Below are 24,933 nucleotides of genomic sequence, written 5' to 3'. Positions count from 1 at the left end.
AGCATTTATTTTATTTTTTATTTTTATTTAATTTTTTTATTTTTCTATTTTTAAAGGTTTTTTTATTTTTTAATTTTATTTTTTATTTAATTTTTAGTTATAATTTTTCTATTTTTTAAGCATTTTTTATTTTTTAATTTTATTTTTTATTTAATTTTTAGTTTTGGTTTTTCTATTTTTAAAGCGGTTTATTTTTTTAATTTTTTAAATTTAATTTTTAGTTTTGGTTTTTCTATTTTTAAAGCTTTTTATTTTTTTAATTTTATTTTTATCTTTAATTTTTAGTTTTAATTTTTCTATTTCTTTTATTTTTTTAATTTTATTTTTTGTTTAGTTTTTAGTTTTGATTTTTTTATTTTTAAAGCATTTATTTTATTATTTATTTCATTTTTTGTTTTATTTTTTTTATTTTTAAAGCTTTTTATTTATTTTTTAAATTTTATTTTTCTTTAATTTTTAGTTTTGGTTTTTTATTTTTAAAGCTTTTTTTTTTTTCTATTTTTAAAGCTTTTTTTATTTTTTAATTTTATTTTTTATTTAATTTTTAGTTCTAATTTTTCTATTTTTAAAGCATTTTTTATTTTTTAATTTTATTTTTAATTTAATTTTTATTTTTGGTTTTTCTATTTTTAAAGCGGTTTATTTTTTTAATTTTTTAAATTTAATTTTTAGTTTTGGTTTTTCTATCATTAAAGCTTTTTATTTTTTTAATTTTATTTTTATCTTTAATTTTTAGTTTTAATTTTTCTATTTCTTTTATTTTTTTAATTTTAGTTTTTATTTAGTTTTTAGTTTTGATTTTTTTATTTTTAAAGCATTTATTTTATTATTTATTTCATTTTTTGTTTTATTTTTTTTATTTTTAAAGCTTTTTATTTATTTTTTAAATTTTATTTTTCTTTAATTTTTAGTTTTGGTTTTTTATTTTTAAAGCTTTTTTTTTTTTTTTTTTTCTATTTTTAAAGCGGTTTATTTTTTTTTTTTTAAATTTAATTTTTAGTTTTGGTTTTTCTATCATTAAAGCTTTTTATTTTTTTAATTTTATTTTTATCTTTAATTTTTAGTTTTAATTTTTCTATTTCTTTTATTTTTTTAATTTTAGTTTTTATTTAGTTTTTAGTTTTGATTTTTTTATTTTTAAAGCATTTATTTTATTTTTTATTTTTATTTTCTATTTCATTTTTTGTTTTAATTTTTTTATTTTTAAAGCTTTTATTTATTTTTTAAATTTTATTTTTCTTTAATTTTTAGTTTTGATTTTTTTTATTTTTAAAGCATTTATTTTATTTTTTATTTTTATTTAATTTTTTTTATTTTTCTATTTTTAAAGGTTTTTTTTATTTTTTAATTTTATTTTTTATTTAATTTTTAGTTATAATTTTTCTATTTTTAAAGCATTTTTTATTTTTTAATTTTTATTTAATTTTTATTTTTGGTTTTTCTATTTTTAAAGCGGTTTATTTTTTTAATTTTTTAAATTTAATTTTTAGTTTTGGTTTTTCTATTTTTAAAGCTTTTTATTTTTTTAATTTTATTTTTATCTTTAATTTTTAGTTTTAATTTTTCTATTTCTTTTATTTTTTTAATTTTATTTTTTATTTAGTTTTTAGTTTTGATTTTTTTATTTTTAAAGCATTTATTTTTTTATTTCATTTTTTGTTTTAATTTTTTTATTTTTAAACCTTTTTATTTATTTTTTAAATTTTATTTTTATTTAATTTTTAGTTTTGTTTTTTTATTTTTAAAGTATTTATTTTATTTTTTATTTTTATTTAATTTTTTTTTATTTTTCTATTTTTAAAGCTTTTTTTATTTTTTAATTTTATTTTTTATTTAATTTTTAGTTTTAATTTTTCTATTTTTAAAGCTTTCTTTATTTTTTAATTTTATTTTTTATTTAATTTTTAGTTTTAATTTTTCTATTTTTAAAGCATTTTTTTATTTTTAAAATTTTTTTTATTTAATTTTTAGTTTTAATTTTTCTATTTTTAAAGCATTTTTTTATTTTTTAAATTTTTTTTATTTAATTTTTAGTTATAAATTTTCTATTTTTAAAGCATTTTTTTATTTTTTAAATTTTCTTTTTTATTTAATTTTTAGGTTTGGTTTTTCAATATGTTTGGTTATCAATACGTAGCTGCACGGTTGTCTGTTTTCCACCTCAAATCCTGCTTCCCGTAGGTGAACAGTCCTGTTAAGCCAATACCGAAGGAAATCAAACACACTGGCCCTGAGCATACAGCCCCAAAAACCTGGGGCTGCCTTTCAATTATCTTGTTTGACTTTTGAAGCAGTGACAGTGGTGCCCTGAAGTGCCAGGAGTCAACAGACACACTGCTGTTTGCAGAAGCTGAGATTAAGATGCCTCCTGAAATCAGCCCTGGGTTTGGGAGCTGTTTTCCTCTCACATTCCTCTTTGGCAGCTCCACGAGCAGGTGAGGGAAGGTGTCCCCTCTCCATCTCCTGGCAGGAGTGGGTTTAAAACAGCACTGCCACACAAGGGAAGGCAGCACTCCCCTCCCTCAGCCCTCATGCACAGCTCTTATGGAGTACAGCACTAAAAAGCCCCAGACATCTGCATGCATCATTTGCATTAATTGGATTGCCCTTGTAATAGTCTTTCCCCTCCTACATGCTCACATCGATATTTCCTCCTGCTTGTTCACACACATCCTGACACTTTTTATGCTGTTGAGCACCATATGAATTTCTCCTTAATATTCAGACACATCTGTGAGCAGGTGCTGAACAAATGCTGAGGGTTAAAGTGGTGCCTTTCAGTCCTGTTTTTGCCAGTGCTCAGAAATCTAGAGGATAAACACTTGTTTGCAGAGTGGCTTTCACATTTAAGAAAACTCACAGAAAATCTTAACCAACCCTAACTCATTCTATTCCTCCCCAGATCTACTGAAACCTGTTGTATCTGCATTCAGGTGCCCAACAACAGCAAAAAGAAAGAATATAAGAATCCTCTCCTGCATGTTTTAATATTCATCTTGCACTAAATAAACCTTCACCTCAGGTTTAAAGTACACTTAACATGCAGCTGAGATTATACTGACAGAAACACTCAAGAAATGCCTTAAAATATTTTATAATTGATGGATTCTCTGGAAGCCAAGTCATTAGAAGAGCAGGGAGTGAAGAGTTTTCAAAATGTGAAGATCACAGTAAATTAATTCTATGCTGGACACATCAGGAAAGCCATTTCAGGGAGAAATGCAGTGAGAGAGAGGGAGAAAAGCTGTGGAGAGCAAAGCCCATAAATTCATAGCTCATCACCTGTAAACCTACTCAGATCTGTGACTTCAGGGCTGACAGTATTTGGGGTTGAAATTCGGTTACATCTTCCCTTTTACATAAGAAAATCCTCCAGAGGGAGAAACATTTTCATCAGCAGCAGCATCTCAGGAAAGTCTGTCACAGAGCACCCTCTGCATACTGAAGGGAGAGCATGGGCCAGCCAGGCACAGAGCAGGACAGGGGATGGACACTGAAAACCACACAGCTCTGTGTTTCCTCTTATTAGCAGTTTGGCACGTGTGTTTCTATCCATATCCTAATTTCTTTACAGCTTTTCTTCCCCAGAAACACCAGTGCTGCTCTGGTTCACTAAGGACACTTTCTCTGTCTCCCAGTACAGGGCACAGACACAATGGGACAGGGCTCCCCTGATGGAACAACCTCTAGAATTCTTCGTGCTGTGAATTTTGCTGCCTTTCATAATGAGAAACCTACGGATAACAGCAGCCCTCAGGTGCCCAGGTCTAGAATGCTTCTTAATGACCTCAAGAAGTGGCCACATGAAGGTCTGTGACTATTTCCTTGTCATCTGTAGGATTTTTATCCCAGAAGAATGTGTTGTGCAGAGCTGCAAGGCAGCCCCCCAGGATTTCAGAGAGCACAGACATCTCTGAAGAACAAGAAAGTACAAACCAGAAAATTATTGGGCTTGGACATTACTCACAACACTTGTGTTGGCTTGTAGAGATGAGTCAATAATCACTACTGAACTGTTTATTCTCAGTGGTATTCTTAAGTATTATTCTTAGTACTTGTTTTTTCAACAAACATATTTGACAAGGCCTTATTTTCACTTTCTTCATAGAAGCCAGAGGGCAGATACCAATTAATACTTCTAAAACTCTTTGAAATGCTCAAAAGAAAAGAGGGAAATACAATTATTGTTAATAAAATATCAAACATGGTAGTGATGCACTTCAAAACCACAGGGAACATATCAAAGAAAGAAGGAGGCTTTCAGAAGGTTGCTAACCAATTCTGTCCACATGCATTTCATCTCTGTGACTAATTCTGATCACTCCCAGGGAGTGCTGTCTCAATGCAATATACATGCAGGCAGCATGCCTCCACCAGAAATCCTGAACAAACGCCTCTTTCTTCTCCTTTCTTGGCTAAGAAACATAAGGAAAAGATAAACTTAAGGGGAGTTTTTATCTCTGTTTCATAATCTGCCACCTCTGATGAAGAGAGCTACTATGCTGTGGAGAGCAGCAAATCTGGAGTAGGATGAGCCCAGCTCAGCACATTCCTCAGAAAGCCTCAAAAGCAGCAAGCTTGGTCTGCACAAAATCAACTGCATCATTTATTTAAACAGTAAGAGGATGGATGTCAATAGGAGAATGAACAGCTATGGAACTAAATATTGCAGACAACATTAAGAGAAACAAATGAGTTTAGAAGTCAGCACTGATGCTGTTTGGAAGAGGAAAGCACTTTAAGAAGCTTGGTGCCAGTTCATTATCTGCCTTCATCTCATGCTGGCTTTTGCTTACAAATACATGGGCATAGGAAGCACACACCAGAAGGCAAATATTGTTAGAAAAACACAAACATTAGAGGAAATAACACTTGCTATTTTTCATATTCTTTGCCAAACATATTTACAAGAACCAATCCGGCTCACAGGGCAGGGTTTTTTGAGGGGTAAAAGTGGAAAAGGGCTGTTTCTAAAGATGACAACTCTTCTCAAGAAAAGAAGCTAAAAGTCACTTGGAAAGTAAAATTTACACACCATGTTAGAGGCTGAGAGAATCAGCAGAGCTTTCTCCCTACTACCATTCCATCAGCCACTGGATATTTTTCATAATTTCACATTCATGTCACAAGTTTCTATCTTAGATGCTCTCCTTCTAGGGTCTACAGTACAGATATAGGTATACACACACACTTTCTCAGAGATTGTCTCTGAATATACAAATCAGTCCAGTTCCACTTTTAAATTTCAACCTTTTCACTTATGGGCAGTAAGGGAGTGCTCAGAGATAGTCCAGAACTGCCCCAAAAGCTCAGTTCAGCTGTTCTAGGAATGAATAGACAAGAAATATCTTCCCATAATCTGCCCATGATAGTAGGCAAAGTAAGATGTAACACACACACAAAAAAAAATCAAACAAAAACAAAAAAAAAAAAAGAGGAAAAAGAATCCTGTTTGCTAACCATTACTCTTACAACCCTCAAATACACTGCAGGATTGTGATTCCTAGTGCTAACATCTGTAAGAAAAAAGCAAGCAAAGATACAGCCATTTAACAGATGGAGGAAAAAAGGATGGAGCCTCCACAATGTGCAGGTTCCAAACCAAAGAGTTTTTCTCCCAATTTATAAAGTTACAGATTTTGTTCTCATCAAGACATTTGTGCTTTTTTTCCTTGTGGGAACCAGCAGTGTGGTATGTGCAAAATCACAATCGAGATTTTAATTGGGGAATCAGAGAACCAGCCCTGAACCACTTTAACTTGTTTCAGGTGAGAAGAAACAAAAATGGGATAAAAAAACAAACAACTCTCAAAACAAGCACCTAAGTAGAAAGAAACCCCAGGGGTACAGTGGGAATACCTCTATATCAGAAAATAGGTGAGTGACCTCAAACCCTGAGACCCAAAGAGTTAATGAAATCATAACCCTTCAGAGCAGGTGGAGGAAGCTGCTGACACAGCTGGAGAGGATCATGTAGCACAGTGAATTCTGTGCTGAGTGTCAGAGGCCACATCCATATGGAGATTAAAGTCCCCTGGAATAAGTAGCACAGGTGACCTTAGATCAGACACAAGCACAGAGACTTCTCCAAGGGATGAAGCATTAAATCTGAGTGGTCAATAAATCAAAACAGCTGAGAAGGTGCTGGAAATGCAGAGGGGAGGAGGGAAAAACTGCTGCAAATGGGAAGGCGGATGAAGGGTGACCTGGAAGCAAAAACAAATTAAAGCATGAACGTCTCTATCTGCCAGGGGACTTGCTGAAGTCAATCAATGAGGTCTTGATTGCTGCCTTTCAGCTGGGCACCAATATTCATCAGCTTCAAGCACACACATCACTTGTACAGACAAAATCCAGGACTTAAAACCTCATAAGGCACCTCAGAGCAAAGCAGTGTTAATAATTTCCTACGGGCAGCTTCCTGCTGTGGGGCTATTTTAGGTGAGGCAGAGGAGAAAATGCAAAGGAAAGATTTGGTTTTCAATCATAACTTGTAGCAAATGAGCAACATTGTGCTCTCTAATACAGAAGAATTTCCCAGGTGTCCCATTAACATTCACTCCCACTATTACACGTGGAGCACTATTTTTCTCTCATTTGTTCCTTCCTTCACAAATTTATCATGAGAGAAATGAAAGAGAATAAAACCAGTTCCCTGGAGAGATTTCTGCTTGCCTGGAGAAAGCAGGTACACACACATCCATACAGGCCAGGCTTATGGTTACCACTTTGTAAGCAAAAATTTAATTTTCTGCCTCAAGTGAGAGCTGATTTCCTCTTACAAAAGGGTTGTTCTTGCCATAGGAAAGCAAAAATAGCATATTTGGGACCACAAACCGAGAAAGGCAGTCCCATCCACATCAATAATGAAGCCATCCTGCCCAAGGTGTCACTAACACGGCCCTTGCAGGCACCAGGAGCTCACTGCCATTTCCAGTTGCCCTCCACACCCAGTCTCAGGGCTGTGCTTGATGTCTCAGAGCAGCTTATTGCTGCTCATCTATGGCATGACAGAAGTTCATTTAATAGTATCATAATCTTTAAGAAATTAAAAAAAAAAAAAACAAGAACAAAAAATCAAAACCTTTTAAGTCTGTCTCATGCATGCAACAAAATATATTTTGAGGATTAAGCCTTGTGCCTTTCTGAGCATTCCTTCAGCACCTGAAATATCTAATGATCATTTCAGGCTTACTTGTGTAAAACAAACATTTGTAATCTACTAAATACCAGAGGTATTTTTAACCCAGTTCAAGGTCATTCATCAGAAAAGAATGATATTTGTTTAGAGAATATGAAACACTAATTGTCATCTAAGTCATTAGGTTCCGCAGATTAAGTAAATGGAAGCTGCCAGAAAGCAAAGTAGATGTTTGGAGAAAAAAGCATTCTCTTCATTTCAAGTGAAAATTGAATCTTTATTCTCATGTCCAAATAGAATCAGTAAAACTGGGGAGAGCAACAAGGAAAGATGCACTGCACTCCATTTCACTACTCAAAACAGCTCACACTCACAAGGCAAAAAGACCTTCTGCTTTTCTGGGGTTTATTTTTATCATGCAAAGGTATATTTCCCTCCTTAAATTACTTTGATGGGACTGTAGAATAATAGGACTTTGCCTGAATTTGATAGTTAGTCAGCAAATAAACAATTATTCATTAATTAACCCTCATTTGGCAATCTGTTCCAGAAAGATCTAGACATAACTGTTATCATTGGATGAACACTTCTGCTTGTCCTGTTTGACATTCTTAATTTAAAAGACGGGCTGTGAATCCCTCTTTCCACTAATTGCTCTGTGTTTATTAAAATCATGGAGCAGCATTTGTTGCCAGTAGAAGAACTGTCTTTTGCAGAAACCAGAACCAGCAGATAAGACTGAATGTGAATGATAGATTTCACTGCAGAAGTGGGATGGGGTTTTCATGTGATAGGCAAATCAGGCAAATGGAATTCTGAGGAATGTTACAAGCAATCAGACCAGTTAATGCACTGGGCACCAGGCCACCAGCTCCTCAGCTTCTCTTTAATCCCTGGGAAGAGCCCTCTGTCTTGATCACCACTGATTAATTATTTTCAAAGTTTGTCTCATTTTATATCAGCTGTAATGATTACCTTGGGTTTATCTGATGGAATAGACAAGGAAAGCATCACAGCAGTCCAAATATAAGATCCAGCTGCCAGTTAAGCAATAACAGGTCATAAAACTAAATGGAACTAATGCATTTTTAACTCTGAGTGGCATGAGGACTTCTAAGAGGTTTCAGCATGTACAGACTCTATCCAACCTGGCTGAACAGTTAATTGAACTTAAATTGTTTTAACTGCTAGATCCAGAAGTGCAAAGCATAAGTGAGGTTTCCAGAATGTCAAGAGACATTGTTTTAGTCAGCACTGTTGAAATATAGGGGATTTTCTTACATGGAAAAACCCCACTGCAGACTGCCCACCACTTCGTCTGCACTGTAACAGACACAATAAAATATAATCACACTGAAATAAAGTGAGAATCAGCCTGGTAACTGTTTCCCATAGGCCCACATTTAAACTCATGACCCCAACTTACACTGCTAATGACAGAACAGTAATTTAAAGGTCAGAATACAGAAGTGGTCAGTGTCTGTACATTTCCTTTTTCATACTGATGACTCTCTGTCAGAGCTTCACCATTAATACTTCTTTTTCTTTTCAAGATTCTGCAGCTCTCTTAAGCCTCTCAACTTTCACTTTTTAATCTTCTTTACCGAAGAATAAAAGTGCAAGACTAAAATTTTAAACATTCCAATTGCAGGCTATAACCCAAGAAAATCCCAGAAGGGTGCAGTTCAAGAGCCAAATGTGGAGATCTCTGCTCAGTCACTGGGCATGCACAAGTGGGTGCTGCCACAACACACAAACTGTGCTGATCTCTCACCTTATTTCCTCCATGCTATTTATATTATTAACCCTTTTATTTTATGCAGCAAAAAGTTGATTTTTAAGTCAGTGTACAGCTAGTTCTCCATAAATTTAGCTTTTTTTATTTGGCACCTAGCAACAATCAAGACATTTCACCCAGGTTTAAAATGTGAATTATTATAAAAAGGCTATTCAAATCAGTAAAGACAGAGTGTTAACAGACCCTTCTCAGAAATGAAAGAGCTATCAATTAAAGCATTATTTTTTTTGTTCCACATATCCCATTCCAAATATCTAAGAATCCAGCTCTTCTTCCATTCTTATTAAAATTGACAGTCCTTGACAACAATTCAGTAGATTTTCTATTTTAATTAAGCCATTCAGGTTGAAGTGAAAAGTTAAAACATAACTTTACAATGGCACAGAAGCAACCATATCCTGCAATACATACCACAAAAACAAACTGGAGAGTAGCACCAAAACCTCCCCCAACACCATGTCACAGCTTTGACAGAGACCACAACTCTGGGAGTTTGATCCTTGAATGAAATTTAATCCTCACTGCCATCCCTCAAAGGACTAAGAGAGCTCTTGACTCTTGCAGATTATTATATTTGGAAGGGGATTTTTGACCATGAGATGGAAATTTGCCCCCCAATAACTGAGCACATTTCTTCTGTGATGCAGCAGATGCAATAATAGCATTTTCCTGTGCCTGTAGGAAACCAGACAGACACTGGCTTAGCTCCAGGACACTTGACAAAGCATATTTGGATTAGAAGCTCAGAGGAGTTAGAATTGAAGAGGAAGTCTCAAATTCCCAAGGGCTTTTAAATGTCCCGTTCCTACGTTGGCAATGAAATCTATTTGAAATAACAGCAATTAGATGTTTAAATAGCAGGAGGACACTTGGATATTCTTCTAGATGTTGGCCAGAAAAGAAGTAAATCATGCATGTAATTCTGAAAAGGAGATTTACTTCATTCACCAGAGAAGAGAGGGATTGCTCTGTTTAGCAGGAACACTTGTCACAACTGGGCAAGTTGCAGAACCAATGTAGTGAAATTGTCTCTTGAAAGGGTCCCAGCCAGCTTGTCAGATTTGACAAAGTTGCATTCTTACCAGAAAACAACAGGCTTCCTCACCTGGGGAATTTTCCCTTGGCCCTAGTAAGACTATCAGCAAATGCAGAGATGAATTAGAATAGTCATTAAGGAGACAGAGCATAAAAAATGAGCCACAGGAAAGGTCAGAGCAACGAGGGTGAATGAAGAAGAGCACGTGCCCTGTCACCACCACTGCAGATGTGAAGGAAACAACCAAGGGAGAGAAGCAGATGTTCCTGTTAAAGCCTTGCAAATTTCATGGCTGCTTTCAAGGATAATGGAGCAGCCATAGGTGGCAGGAGAGGACATGTCATTACCTTCTGCAGTGCTGGTGAGGCTCCCCCAAGAGCCATTGACTTTAACAGCAATGCTCCACCATCTCCTGTCTGAGGAAGTTAAAGGTGACCTGGCACAGTTGTCATTAGTTTCACTCCTTCCTCAAGGATTGTACTCTAAATAAAGCAGTTGGGTTTTCCTCTTGAGGTCAGCATATTAAAAAGGGGAAACTATTACCAGGTTTTTTCTGATGGTATTCTCAAAAAAAAAATTCAACCCCCAGTTTGTGCAGAGGTTTTCTACCCTTAAAAATTGCATTGACTTTAACTCACTAGAAAACAGTTTCTGTCAGTGTGGCTTTTCTTGATCTCGAAACACACATTGCCTTGCAATATAAATTGTCAGAACAGTAGATAGCTTTGAAAATCCATGGACATTCTTAGATTATATTCAGTGTCCTTTTGATGCTTCCTTCAACTCAGTGCCTCAGCAGGGACAGGGTGGGAAGCAGCCATTTTTTGCAATAGCTGTTCCTACAGAGCAGCAGCAGCTCCATAAAGGCACATTCCTCTGCAAGACCCCTTGCTCGAAGGTCCTGAGGAGCCAAGAAAAGGTCAGTTTAATCTGTAGTGAATGCCAGCAGCAGGAGACAGTGAGAGCTGCATTAGTGGCACTGTCTGTGAGGAGCTGCCAGGTGCTCCCCAGCCCTGTACAGCACACATGCCCATGGAAAAAGATTCCCTTCCATTCACACCTGCTCAACTCCTGTTATTTTCAAAGCTTCTCAGGACGCTGTGTGGGGTTGGACAGCCTCCCTCACACTGTTCTTTGAGCCTTTAAACGTGAACTTCTGGCAGACTCTGCTTTAAACAGGAACTGCTGCGCTGCCTCCTGCTGCTGGGCTCCCTCCAGTGCCCATGCCAGAGCACTCGTGTCCAGCAGCATCTTCACTGCCCAGCAGGCAGCTCCCAGCAGCAGGAACCTGCCCAGAATCACATTAATCTCCCTCAGTCAGCACAATCCAAGAAGACAGCAGAAATTCTGTCTCCTATCTGGATAAGAGGGAAGGAGACAGCCAGAGAGAAAAGCACAGCCACGGCAATTTTTCTTCAGTGAATTTGTACTTATCAACAGCCCTGAGAGCTCCAGCTCGCTGCAAACCCAGCACCTGTCTGAGGGCACTTCCTGGCTTAGGAACAACCTTGAGGTGAAAGGCTCTGTATCTCATTACCAATCCATCAAGTCTTCTTGATCCTATGCGATTGCATCTTGTAATTATTTGCGGGCACCTCTTTTGAGCACAAGAAATTAAAAGATTTTCTTTATAGTGACTATCCACCTTCAGAGCATGCAAGCCTGGCCAGTTGAGATTAAACAATATAATTAACAGGTTGGTTTCTGCACTACCACTTACCTGAAGAGAACACAATTGTCAGCACATTGACAGTCCTGCCTAGCCCAGTGTAATTCTACCTTGGCAAACAGAACTTTCAAGGAAAATAACTCTCCCACCTGAACTTCTTGACTTTTCTTTTCTTTAATGAAATATTCTGAGTCTTGTAATGTAAAAATACCTACATTTCTGCATTTAATAAAAATATGAGTTTTTCTCAACAAATATTAAAAAATTGTATTGTTAGGGAACAGGCATGGTGGTATTCAACATGACAATGCAGAAATAGAATGGCTTTTCAAAAGTCTTTTGTTATTTCATATGTGATTAAGTGCCTGTAAGATTTCTGTTTAAATACTTCTAACAAAGTCAATTACTTTTTACTCCTGAATTATAGGTGAAATATGTAATAATTTTAATTGCAGTCTTCAACAAATTTCTTCTGAGAATGCAAAAATGGTGGTACAGAACCTAAGGTAAAATTTCCCCTTTATTTTTGGCCAAAGGCTAAGGGAGAGACAAAAAATGTGGGAGACTTAAAAGATTCTAAAATGAGTATAAAATCTTCCTGGGTTTAAAACAAGAAAATACAGCAAAAGACACATTCCACTGCGAATCAGTGACTGTGATAAGGCAGGATACATCTAGAATGAATATTTTAATTCATTCTGAAATCAGTGGCAGATGGCCTGAGGTTATCATAAATATGTACACTTTGGAAGTAGCCTTAGCTGAGAAGGGATCCAGCTTCAGCAACAAAAACCCCAGAAGAGCTCACTTACAAACAGGAAAACAGGCTTCTCACTATCCTGTTCCAAGCATTCTATGTTCTGTGAGGCTGCAAAATGATGATTTATCTTTAATCACAATTCAAAATTACACAGCAAACCAGACTGATGAGCTGACAATATACAGGCTCATAATTTGACCTGGCCATGTACAGAGTGCTCCTAACTCCAAGTTATACAAAGCACTGCTTCACAAGGCTCAGCACCAGAGAGAATTAGACCTTCAGATATTGGAAACCTCTGACACTTTACTTAGAATGTCCTGCTTTTACCTGAAGGAAATTTGCCATGCAAGTTTCCTGAAAAAGCACGGAAGCACCAGAAACCACATCCAGTGCCAGCACCCCCAGTTTCACATGGGGTGAGTAAATGGCAAAATTCAGCATCACCTGCTCCTCAGAGGCTCTTAACTCTCACACATCCCAGAGGCAAGAGCTGGACAACTGAACCATCACAAAGATGTGATTTCCCCAGGTACCAGGGCAACGCCAAGGAAGGGAACATCCACATGGGAGTCCCTGAGCAAACATTCTGCACTGGTGGTGGGTGGGACAGTGGCAGAAAAGTGAGATAATCATAAAATCATCAATTCATAGGCTTGGATTTGAAGGGACCTGGAAAATCAGTTCCAACCTGCTTGCCATGGGCAGGGACTCTTCTCTAGACCAGGTTGCTCCAAGCCCCATCCAGTCTGGCCTTGGACACTTCCAGGCATGGGGCAGCCACAGTTTCATTGGGCAACCACCCCCACAGCCAAGAATTTCTTCCCAATATCCCATCTAAAGCTGCTCTCTTTCAGTTTGAAGCCCTTCCCCCTTGTCTTGTCACTACAGGCCCTTGTAAATTAGTCTCATTAGCCTCTCTCCATCTCTCTCTCTTAGCCCCCTTCAGTCCTCACAAGGATTTCTCTGCTGTCTCTCCACAGAGCCCACAGTACAGGGTTCTGATGGAGCCAGCTGGCAAATGATTTCCAGAAAAGAACTTGGAGGAGTTTTCAAGTATTTCTTCCAAAATGACTGCAGCAGTGGGGCACCTGAAGGCCTGAACCACTGCATTTAGTGTAAATTTCACTCCTTACATAAGTTTTAGGTATAATTACCTTAAATATCAAGTACCTGAAATATCAATAGTAAAATCTCAGACCATCAACACCCTCCTTTAGTTAAAAGGCTGCTCTTTTTCACTCCTCTTGAAATCTATTGAGCCTGTGAGCCAGGGTGGATTTGTTCCCAGTGTGCCCCGGCTTCACATTTATTCTTTCACACAGGCAAGGCACTGAGAGCACTGAATTGCCACCTGTGGGTATCTTTTACAAGCCACTGAACAGCAGGGTGTGTCAAAAGAAGAACTCAGCTCCCTTCCTACTGAGAACCATTCCACTTTTCAGTTTGTGCTCATTAAATTCCACTAACTATTAGACATGAAATCAGACATGTTATTTGGCAACAAACCTGACATCTATTTACAATTGTCTAGGAAAAAAACCAGCATTATTTTGCCTTCAGGAATGCATTTTGCTCTCTAAGATTAAAAGGTGCAGTATTTTGAAAATCATAATTTATTTCTCCTTTTATTTATTTAAAATCACTGACATTTTATCAGGAACTTCAGTAATATATTGTTATTCAAAAAGCACTAAAGTTGGGTAAGAGAGAATAGGTTTCTATTTCTTCTAACATTCCTGTCAGTTCAAACCAGAATGATTTTTTTTTTAGTTAACTTTTTACATGTCCATCAAATTTCAGAAAAAATTCCGGTCAGTAGAGAAGAAAAATCTGTTAATCTACACCACATAAAACCTGAAAATACTGCAAGTGAAGAAACAGACATATTTGTGCATGAAACACCTTGTCAAAATTGGGACTATCCTCTTTAAAAGAGTTTCTCACCTCGTATTTCTCCTTCTCAGAGCTATGACTGATCGTGATGCACAGCCTAAAGCACAGGTGAGTTCCACAGGAGAGGTGGATGGCAATTACCAGGGTGAATAGATCCTGTGTTAGAGATCCAGCACGCTGCCAGTCCAACACATTAGCCCTTGTCAGCTCCTGAGTAACTTTAAGCATCTCTATAGGGGTGGATTGTTAGGTAGTTTATGTTAGTTTATGTTTTATGGCACACAGACAATTTGTGGGAGTCTGTTAGAAGTTGAAAGCAGCTTTGTTTGCAGGATTCTGTGAGTGGTTTCCTCAGATACCTTCACACTGCAAGGTGCTGCTGTCATGGGGGCTGAGCAGGGACCCTTTTCTCCCAGCTGACACCTCAGACCACACCACAACATGGAAAGTGATGAATTAAAGGACTGAGGGACAATCCTGGAGCAGAGGGTGACCAGTTTCTGGCTAGGGGCAGAGGGAAAACACAGGATTTGTGTTGTTTGCAGTAAGGAATCAGGTCTGGGTGTAAAGGTAAATGCAACATGGTCTGTGTCTTGTCTTCATCAGTACTGAACCAAGACAGGCAATTAGCCAAAATGAGAATGGACTCAGTGAAACTATTTGTTATTTGTTTATTATTCACTAACATCTGATAGAGACTCCACAGAAACAAAATCCCTTCCTGGAGGTCTTTGCCTTGCTTAGATCTCATTCCCCCAGAGACTGGAGATATCACTGATGCTATTTTAATCCACTAAGCTGCTGTTGCTTAGCTATGTTGCAATTCTTATAAAACTCTGCTCTGCACAAAGCAAAACCTTCTCTCTCCTGGCAAGAAGTCCTTGAACTTGAAGGTTTGAATCTCTAGCAAGTCAGACTGTGGCAAAATGACTAGTCATAATAACAGTACAGGATAATGCCTTACATTTCCAAATTTCAGGTTTTGCTGGACTGTATTAGTGCACATCCAGCAGCTCTTGTCACCAATAATTACTATCCCACAGCAACTACACTAAAGTACCCACCAATTAACTAATTTCATTTTGACAGTTTTAGAAGCAGAAGAGGAGAAATATTGATGTCTCCCAAGCACAGTCAGCAGCTGACACACATCTTCCTTCTATCCAAAGGAGCTGCTGTCAAATGAATTGCTTAAAAAGGTATTTGAGGTGGTTCTACAGAATGCAGCAAGGATGCACTGCAGAGTCTCCTGCAAGTATTCATTCTTGCTATTAAGATTGGTACAAATGAAAAATACTCCTTGGTGGCAAGAAATGACAACTTGAGAAAAGTAGTATTTATAGATGGCCAGTGTTTTAAAGGCTGAGTGAGTTTTTAGAATAGACATTTCTTCTAAGAAATAAAGCAAATCTTGACTTTTTCAGCAATATGCACTAAATATTTAATAAGGGATCCTGGAGCTCAGGAAGGTTTAAGACACTGTGTTAGAATATTGAACTAATAAGCTCCTCCAGAAAGCCTCTAAATACGTATAGTTAAACATTACCTAGTTTATTTTAATTATTTACACAGAGACTGAAGGAGGTTAATGTGACCCAGTGGACTTGTTTATGTTGAAAACTATTGCTCTCCTTACTCAAAAATCTGCATGCTGAGCTGCATCAGAGCACAGAGCTACAAGGGAGCCATAAGGAATGGAGGTTTACAGCTGCCTGCTAACACCAGGATGGGAGTGTTTGCACCAGGGCTGTGCCTGCACAGAGACACAGCCCATAAACAAAGTCAGGCCCATTAATTTTATTTACATCACTTGGAAAACTAATATACCTAAGTTAGAGGTATAGCTGAGAATGCCTTGGGTGATGGGGGATATTGCCCATTTCCAAAAGTCAGTTTTAGAAATATAAAAATCCCCATCATTAACTCTTCAGTTCACAAATCCTGATACCTAATGGTGCTTTCTTCAAACCATGGATGATACTTCACTTGGATCTCCAGCCTGGTCCTTCAGCTATGACAGGAGAGAAAGTTGCCTTCACTAAGCCACAGAAAACAAAGAAATAACCCAAACCACCCTGGAAAACTCAAGTGACAGAGGATAGGTACTAAATATTATGGAGAGAAAACCAGCTTTGCATACAAAAAGAAGGAGATGAGGGAAAGACAACTATCTATGGTCCCCACCAGGGAAGGGAGGGAATAATCCAGTTTTAAGATAAGACCCAGCATATTCACCTGGATAGCTCTTCTTTAGAAAGACTAAAAGCTAGTCTTGAATAAGTAAAAGGCTTGAGTTTCATTTTAACTGGTTATCTTCTTTATCAAAAGGAATCTCGTTCAACATTTGTTTTCATTTGTCCTTGGGAATGCTAGCACAGGCTGGGGCTTGTGTTCCTTTTTGCACATGGAATGCAAAATCATCCATCTCATTCACAGCATAAGCTGCCAGTGAGCAACATGGCTCAGCCCTGCAATGTCTGCTTCAGAGAAATGTTCAGAGCCATCACTTTGATTCTATAAACTGGTATTTTTAAATAAAGGTTGTTAGAGACTAAGGAGAAAAGCCACAGAGAGCAGAAGCCAGGGGACCCTTAGAGGATCAGTGGCAGGAGGAAGGCATTGGAGTTCATTGTGCTCATGGAGTCACATGCACTCAGAAGGGAACAGATAATGAAAATTTTGCATATGTGTTTCCTAGAAACAAAGAATCTTCTGTGCTAGAGCAATCCCACCAGCAGATCCATGCACAAAGCTCTGTGCTGCTCTACCATTGGAGATCTACTGGCTTTAAACTGCAGAATCCTGCCCAAAAGGATGGGAACCACCTACTTCAGCTTCACAAGAGATCTGCTCTGCCATCTCCACCCTTTCTCACCACCAGCACTTTCCTGGAGGTTATAACCATGACTCTGTTTTGTTTCTAATTCATTGCTCTGCCTGAGTGGAAGGTGTATTTTTAAACCTTCACAATTCCACAGTTATTCAATGTCCAGGACTTAAATAAGTTGGGGTTTGTGCTTTGGAGCTTTGCCCTCTAGAAAAACAGAACTTCATGAAAATTACTGATCTCACAGTAAAAACAGCCTGGTTTTCAAACAAAGCTGAGGTAAAACAATGCAAAACCTCCAAGTAACATCAACATCATCTTCAATCACCTAAAAATCTCAGTACTGGGGAAATCGATGGGGCAGAAACTCATCCACACAAAAAGAATATAATAATTAGTGATTCACATGTTTTATCTGAGAGTGAACCCAGGGGGTACCAGAGTCTTCTTTAACCCCAGTCCTGAATAAAAAACATTTAAGTCTTAATTTTGTTGGCTTATTTTTCCTTTTCTGCAGGAATTTCATTAGTGCTTTCCTTTAAAGCTCTCCCAAAACTCAGTTATGTGCCTGGAGAGCTTTTAAAGGAAAAGCTCTTACTCATTTAGCATCTCCCTCCAGCCCCTCCTAGCTCTAATTACAAGGTACAGATTAAAAATACAAATTAGTTGCATCATTGCATCCTTGGCCTTTTGGGAAAAAAAAAAAGGGGGGAAAAAAACCCCCAAAACACACACAACAACAACAACATAAGCAAAATGCCAAGGGAAAAAAAAAAGTGAAGTATCCAACCTAAGGTAAAATGTTAAAGTCAAGGAGCTTGTACTGGGAGAGGGGGGAAGAAAAGATGAAGTCCAATTTTAAAAAAATTTCAGTACAAAGCTCACATGCCTGTGGCAGTCTTGCTTCAGTACAAAGTTGTGCAGCATGCAGGTGACATAATTAGGTCACAGGGGGCAAGGCTTCTTGGAACTATTATATAAAGAAATCCATAAAAGTTCTCAAATTACACACCTTCCAGGTTTCAAGAAGGTTCAAAACAGCAGCTCTGCAAGCAACCTGGTGTGAGTCCTTCCTGGCAGTACAAAGCATTGCAGTTAAATGATCTGGCTAACTAGTTGCTTTCCATCATCATTCTGTTCTCAGCTTGCAGCTATTTATGGGATCCTGCTAAACATATTTTATAACTTTGTCACTGAACACAAAAAAACCACTAAAGAAATCAAAGGTGAGCTACTATTGGTGTTAGCCTGTCATTTGAGGATGAGGAATGACATTGTTCATGTAACAAATGTGATTAATAAGAGACTTGAAAAGTGGGATTTTCAAAGGAGTCTTAAGGGAGCACTGAAAACAATGACCTTTCCTGTTCAGCATTTGCTGATGATATCTAATGCTTGATATCTAATGCTTGATGTCTCAAAGGGATGATATCTAATAATCAAAATCTGATGGAACAGAAGCCAAGCGTGAGCTGGACACTGACACCTGAGAACAGCACAGGCTGTGCTGGGAGGGATGGACCCCAGTGTCTGGGTCACAGTCTGCACTCACACACCCTCTGCTGGCCCAGCACTCTCAAAAATAACTGAGAAGTCAGTGACAGGTGGAGGCAGTGTAAAATATCATCTCTCCTGCTCCTTTGGAACTTTCAGTCCTTCAGGGTTAAGAAGTGTTTGAAATTCAAGGTGCACACAGGGTTGCCCTTTAGGAAAGCATTGTGAAATACAGAGTCTCACTAAACTCAGCAAACCACAGTAATCTCCTGTTCTCTGCAGCAGTCCCAGTTCCATTTACTCTGAAGCATTTCATAATCAATTCAGAACATGCTGGACTGTTGGATTGACAAATATCAAAATAAGAGCAAATTGAAATGTAAAGAACTAAAGAGAAGAAATCACTTGCTTAGGACAGAAACAAAGTATTGTTCTTATCACCTGTAGCCCATCCCAACACTTGGAACAAGACACAACATCAGGATGAACTTAACAGCAGCCTGTCTATATATGTTACAAGTGCATAACTCATCTCTTGAATATATCATATCATTTCATAATGAATGTACATGACCAAATCCCAGGGCACTTCTAAGCTGTGGCCTTAAAACTTCCAAATTTCCCTAAAAACTCTCCAGTTTCATATGGATTATTTTATGCCTGCCAGCTAGAGCTGCTCTGTCCTCTCCATGGATATTCCATCTTCTGTCACCTGGAGCATGCACAGCACTCTCCCACAGGGCCAGGCACAGACCTAGATTAATAATGCTAAAGGAAGAGCTTCCCTGGATGGCACAATTAACGCAAAACTAAGGGATCTCTTGACTTTTAAAAAATTCTCCTTCAAAGCAATTTTTCCTTTCGGCTTTTAAGCCAACCAGATCAATCCAACAGCTGGGAGAGTCATGTAAATCAAACAGCCCCAATTTCCACAGTGCAGCATCAGATAATGCATTCAGCCAGTGCTGGTGTTGATAAGTTTGAAACAGTTTTGTGTCACTGTATCTGCAAGCAAGTTCAGAAGGAGGTGAACAAGTTGCCAAAATCTTGTTTCATTCCAGGATTAAGGGCTATAACAGAGGTCATGTCTGTACCAGCTCCAAGCTTGCTTTTTTTTTTCCCATATAGCAATTTTCCTCACTTCATTGTCTCCATATTCTTGCCTAAAACCATCATAAAGTCCTGTGGCTGGGATTAAGTCTCTTCTACATATCCAAAAGGAAATACTGTGGATTTACACTTAATAATTCAGCATTTATAGCCCTGCTGTTCTAGGGAAATAGTCTGTTCTGATCTCATATTTCCTGCTTGCAACAACCATCACTATCCTTATTGCAACCACTTAATGCCATATTCACACCCTAGTAAACACAAGTATTTTCTCTTAAACCTAGAAGCACCTCCAAAGAAAGCAGGTGTTGTCCAAAATAAAGATTTGTACAGTCAAGGGTCTCTCTTCAACATGAGAAAGTCCCACAAAAATTAAATTTCAAGTGATAGCAACATTTTGGGTATCTAGGTAGAGTCCAAACTTCAATGAACAAAACAGAGCTTTTCAGTTTTTAACATCTGGCCTCCTGCAACTAAATATTCAGAGTCAATGCTTTCTTTAAATTGCTCTTGGATAATTAGTAAATTCTGTAGCTGACAGCAAGATATTTTCTCTCAGAGTACGCAGTCCACACATGAATAGCTAAAAAATACATCAGTGACACTGAGGTGAACTGCCCACACTTTCATCCTAATAGATTGTTAGCCTTGGAGCTGAGCTGGATCTCATTTAAATACTAGCACACATATAAAGTGTTGCAGGTCCAAGCACTCAGCATTAAATCCTGGCATCTGGTTATGAAACATTTAGTTATTATGTACCTTTATAACATAAATGCTAAACATCTTGATGCTGTACGAGATGTTGCTACAAATTTTAAGAAACATAATTTACATTTTAAATAGACTCCAAAATTCAGATAACTGCTTCTAAGACGAGGATACCAACATGAGGAATGTGGGGCTGCTTAAGGTCAAACCTAATTACAAAGCCTGCTAAGATGAGGATCATTTTTTAAGCAGTGCAAAATTAAATTATTTGTCAGCGCTATCAGGCAGTAAATACCTGCCTGTTTTAATTGCTGTTGATACAGCCTAATAAAACTTGGAAAGGAAACGTTCAGGCTTAATTTAATTTCTCTTCCCAGGTCCAGATGTGCCTGGGAAGCAGCAGGCTGGGCTGGTCCTGGCTGCAGTGTCACCACACCAGGGACCTGTCCCCTCCTCGCTGCCTGACCCGGCCCCTGCTCCTGCAAAATCTGCAACAGCAGCGCACGGGTTGGACACTGAGCCAGCTAAACACCGAGCTGTGCCTCCCCTGGACACACAGAGGCAAACCAAAGATGAAGTGGGGCGAAAATCCCGTGGAAATGTGGGAGAGCATGTTCCCGGCGGGAGCGTGGCAGCGCTCAGCCCTGTCGCGCTGCTGCCATCCAGCGGGGCTCGGCACAGGCACCGGGCAGAGGATGGAGAACCAGCACGGGCACAGGGATGCTCCTGCTGCGCCTCCCGGCAATGCCCAGCAGCGCAGGCACCGGGCAGAGGATGGAGAACCAGCCACGGGCACAGGGATGCTCCTGCTGTGCCTCCCGACAATGCCCAGCACGGCCGAGGTTTGCAGGGAATGTAAAATAAGGCGTGAATAAGAAGCCTGTCACAGACATGCTTTATGGAAAATCCTTTCCCTAGAATTTTTTCTCCTGAGAAGCTGAGAGGCCTCAGGAACAAAATGTAACCAATGGTTATCTGCTGCTGTGCAATGCAACAGGTACATCTGGGATTGGTCCATGTTGGTTGTTTCTAATAATGGCCAATCACAGTCCAGCTGTCTCAGTCAGACTCTCGGTCAGTCACAAGTTTTTGTTATCATTCCTTTCCTTTCTTTGCTTTCAAGCCTTCTGATGAAATCCTTTCTTCTATTCTTTTAGTATAGTTTTAATATTTTATATATATCTATATATATATGTATATCTCATAAAATAATATATTAGCCTTCTGAAACATGGAGTCAGATTCCCGTCTCCTCCCTCTTCCTGGGACCCCTGTGAACACCACCACAGAAGCCTTTGTAAGAGTCTGCTCCTTCTGCACAAGGAACAAAGAGGCACCTCCTGCCCAGACTCACTCCTAGTGCTGCCTGGGAAATCACTCCATGGGCTCGATCCACTTCCACCCTGCAGATCTTGAGGTGTTTAAGATGCTGGAGCTGAGAGAGGAATGGTGACACAGAGCTTTGTAATGTGCAGGATCTTATCTATCTTCTATCTTATACCAGCACAAATTCCAAGTCTTCAGATCTAGAATTTCACTGCACTTAAAATGGAAGTTCAGCACATACCTTGCATAAACTCACCAGAAAAATCCTACTGGCTGTTAATCTGCTGTGATAGGTATCTAAATATCTTGTTAAATCTAGCTTTAAAAGCCTGTATCTGCCTTGTTTCAGTATTTGGGAGCTCAGAATACATGTAGAGCAACATGAGACTTTGATATTCTGCTATCTACTTATCATCTCCTCAAAGATAACAGACAAGCTAAGAATTTGTAAATGATAGCATAACATTTCCATTACCAACATCATTACTTGTGGATGATGAAGCAGAGACAGTGACAACAATTTAAAGCCAACACAAATTGTCAGGGTACTGTCTACAGGGCAATTTATGAAGAAGATAAATTTCTGATGCTAATAGGAGACAACAGCAAGACATCAATGGCACAGACTCCTCCAAATCAAGGAGAATGGGAGGGAAGCAGGGGGAAAGTTGGCTGACTTGGGACCAGGAAAGAGGAAAAGACAAAGATTTCCTCAGCAGTTTAGCTGCACAATCAGTGCTCTGCTCTGTGAGACTCTGAGATGATGCTGAGACAGAGGAACAAGTGTCAGTCTCTGTATTTTTCAGACCTTCATATTTCCTGTAAAATTGCTACAAGAAACAGAAAATGATCATTTATCCACTTTTAATATAACTCATCTTTAAATCCCACTACACAGAATTCTCCCAAAGAGCAGCAGTGGTGTAGCAGCCAACAAAGAAGGGGATGATGCTTTATTTTTGGTGTATGGGGGAAACAGGTGAACTGTGACTGCTAAACCAGTACCTAATATTAAACTACACCACTGGCAGAATGGGAGACTCATAATCCACATTTCATCTGGTTTGATTATCTTGGGGTTTTTATAACAGCTTGAAAGCCTGACATGTTATCCTCCCTGTCCAGTCAACTTGCCAGAAAAGCAGGGGCACAACCAGAACTCCTCCAGTCTCCAGAAAGTCCTGAGTGCTATAAAAATCACTCTACTGGAATCACAGGCAGAAGCCAGGGCTGCCCTGTGATTACTGCACCAAGTCAGCTTTTACAGAGACTCTGCAAGGGTATCTGCTTTGATTTACTGCTCAGTTCAGCTCTGAGCAAGACACCCAGCCCAGGACACTCCCAGTGATTAATTTCAGGAGGACTCATTTAGGGTAGATGTGTTCTGTCAGTAAGGAGATATCCTTGATTTGCCTCTGTAACAAAATACAATAAATCCATTTACCTGTTAAACAAGCTAACTGGAGCGTTAAAGCCCTGATCATTCACACATCCCTACAAACAAGACTTGCACAGCACCTAACATGAAGAATAAACTCAGCTTTGGACATTTCTACCATGTTACTTCTCAAATGCATTTTAAACTTTAGCACTTTTTTGGATACAGGACCGCATGCTTAACTGAAAATGTACAATATATTATTTGATTCTAGCCAAGAGGTTATGTAACCATTAGTGCAGACCTATTTATCTCCCTCTCATTTCATCATTCAGAAATTTAAATGTGATTTTTGAATTTCAATTGGCCTATCAAGTGCTCAATGACATCATGAGATCCTGTCTCCACTGAAAGGGATTTCTGCCTTTCTTCTTCCCTAAGATTCACATCCTGTTCACTCTATCCTGCAGTCCTTTCACAAAGCAGATAGCTTAAATCATCAGATTTATACAAAAAAGACTAAGCAACTCTCATTGCCCCAGAGAGCCCTTTGCAATTGGATTTTTACACACATTCTCACTGAAGCATGGTGTTTACCTTGTGATTTTCATATCAATTTCTTTTCATATTCAGAATTACTTTGTTTAATGCTTTCTTTACAGTGTGTTATAACATCACTGATCCCTTCTCTGCTGGAGGCCAGTACCTGCTGCCCCTCAGCTCCAGGTTCCTCGGTGTCACCTGTGCTTCACACTGCATGAAACCAGGATCAGCCAGTGGGTACACAGCCCCTGTGCTCTCACCTCCCTCACCTGAGACACCAGGAGCCCATTTCTTCTCTCCCCATCCCCACAGCCGAGTAGCAAACCAGTTCCTAATCACCATGCTAATATAAGAGCAGTGGCAATTAGCAATATCCTCTCAGTACAACCATCTGCTGAGGCTGCCACAAACCAGACATCTTCCCTTTGCTTGTCCCCTGACTGAATTCATCACTGCACAACAGGCAGCTTTCCCCTGGTCAAGCAGTGACCCTGCTAATAATATTTATCATCTAACAGATCTCAGATTGAAAGGTCATGTCATATTTCACCAAAAATATATAGTGAGCAAAACCTAATAAATAAGAATAAATGTCCTTTCTTTGCAGTGCCTTTTGACCAACTCAGCTAACAGACTCTGGACTGAGAAATGCTGGAACTAAGTTTGGGAAGGAGCTCCCCAGTCACTTGCCAGCTCTGGCAGGTGGTACCTGTGCTGACCAGCACAGTGCAGTGATGGTGTTCAAGTGTGGTGTTTGCATAAATCACAGCCCAGCCGCCAAGTCCCAGGCAGGACAATCCAAACCTGACCCCTGGCTCAGTTCTTCAGCTGAGACCTGCTGGTTCCCAAGACATGGAAGTGTTCACCATGCACACAAGGGTTTCATCCCCCATCTCTTAATGATGATTTTTGCTTTACAATCATCTCTTAAATGAGAATGATCACACTTGTCATGTAAAGCAGGTCACGTTGCTGACAAACACCTTCTATTGCTTTGGCCTGGCTGCCAGAGGAGAGATCACTGTTTATTTAGGCTGCAGGATTTGGGGCAAAGACCCTTCTCTTTTTTGGAGGGATGATACAGAGAAAATGCTGAATCACCTTTATTCCCTGATAAACTGCTCCTTCTGCAGCCATAGCTCTTTTTAATGCTGCTTTGATGCTGTTCTGGCTACAGCCAAAAGAAAAATGGAAATGATTTTGCAAAAAACCCTACTCAGGTCTTGGGTTTGATCCAGAATTCA

At 38.6% G+C, this 24,933-nt stretch overlaps 1 protein-coding gene across 2 annotated transcripts in view; it reads right to left on the bottom strand.

Moving 5' to 3' along the window:
- Positions 1-24,933, bottom strand: part of TAFA4 (TAFA chemokine like family member 4) — a 78,126-nt gene that overhangs the window by 17,620 nt on the left and 35,573 nt on the right. The gene's annotated exons all lie outside the window — the stretch shown is intronic.

The sequence above is a fragment of the Molothrus aeneus genome, chromosome 12 (genome assembly GCF_037042795.1).
Source record: "Molothrus aeneus isolate 106 chromosome 12, BPBGC_Maene_1.0, whole genome shotgun sequence".
NCBI classification, from domain to species: Eukaryota; Metazoa; Chordata; class Aves; order Passeriformes; family Icteridae; genus Molothrus; species Molothrus aeneus.
Note: the sequence above shows the minus strand (reverse complement) of the source record. Positions and strands in the feature narration are given on the sequence as shown.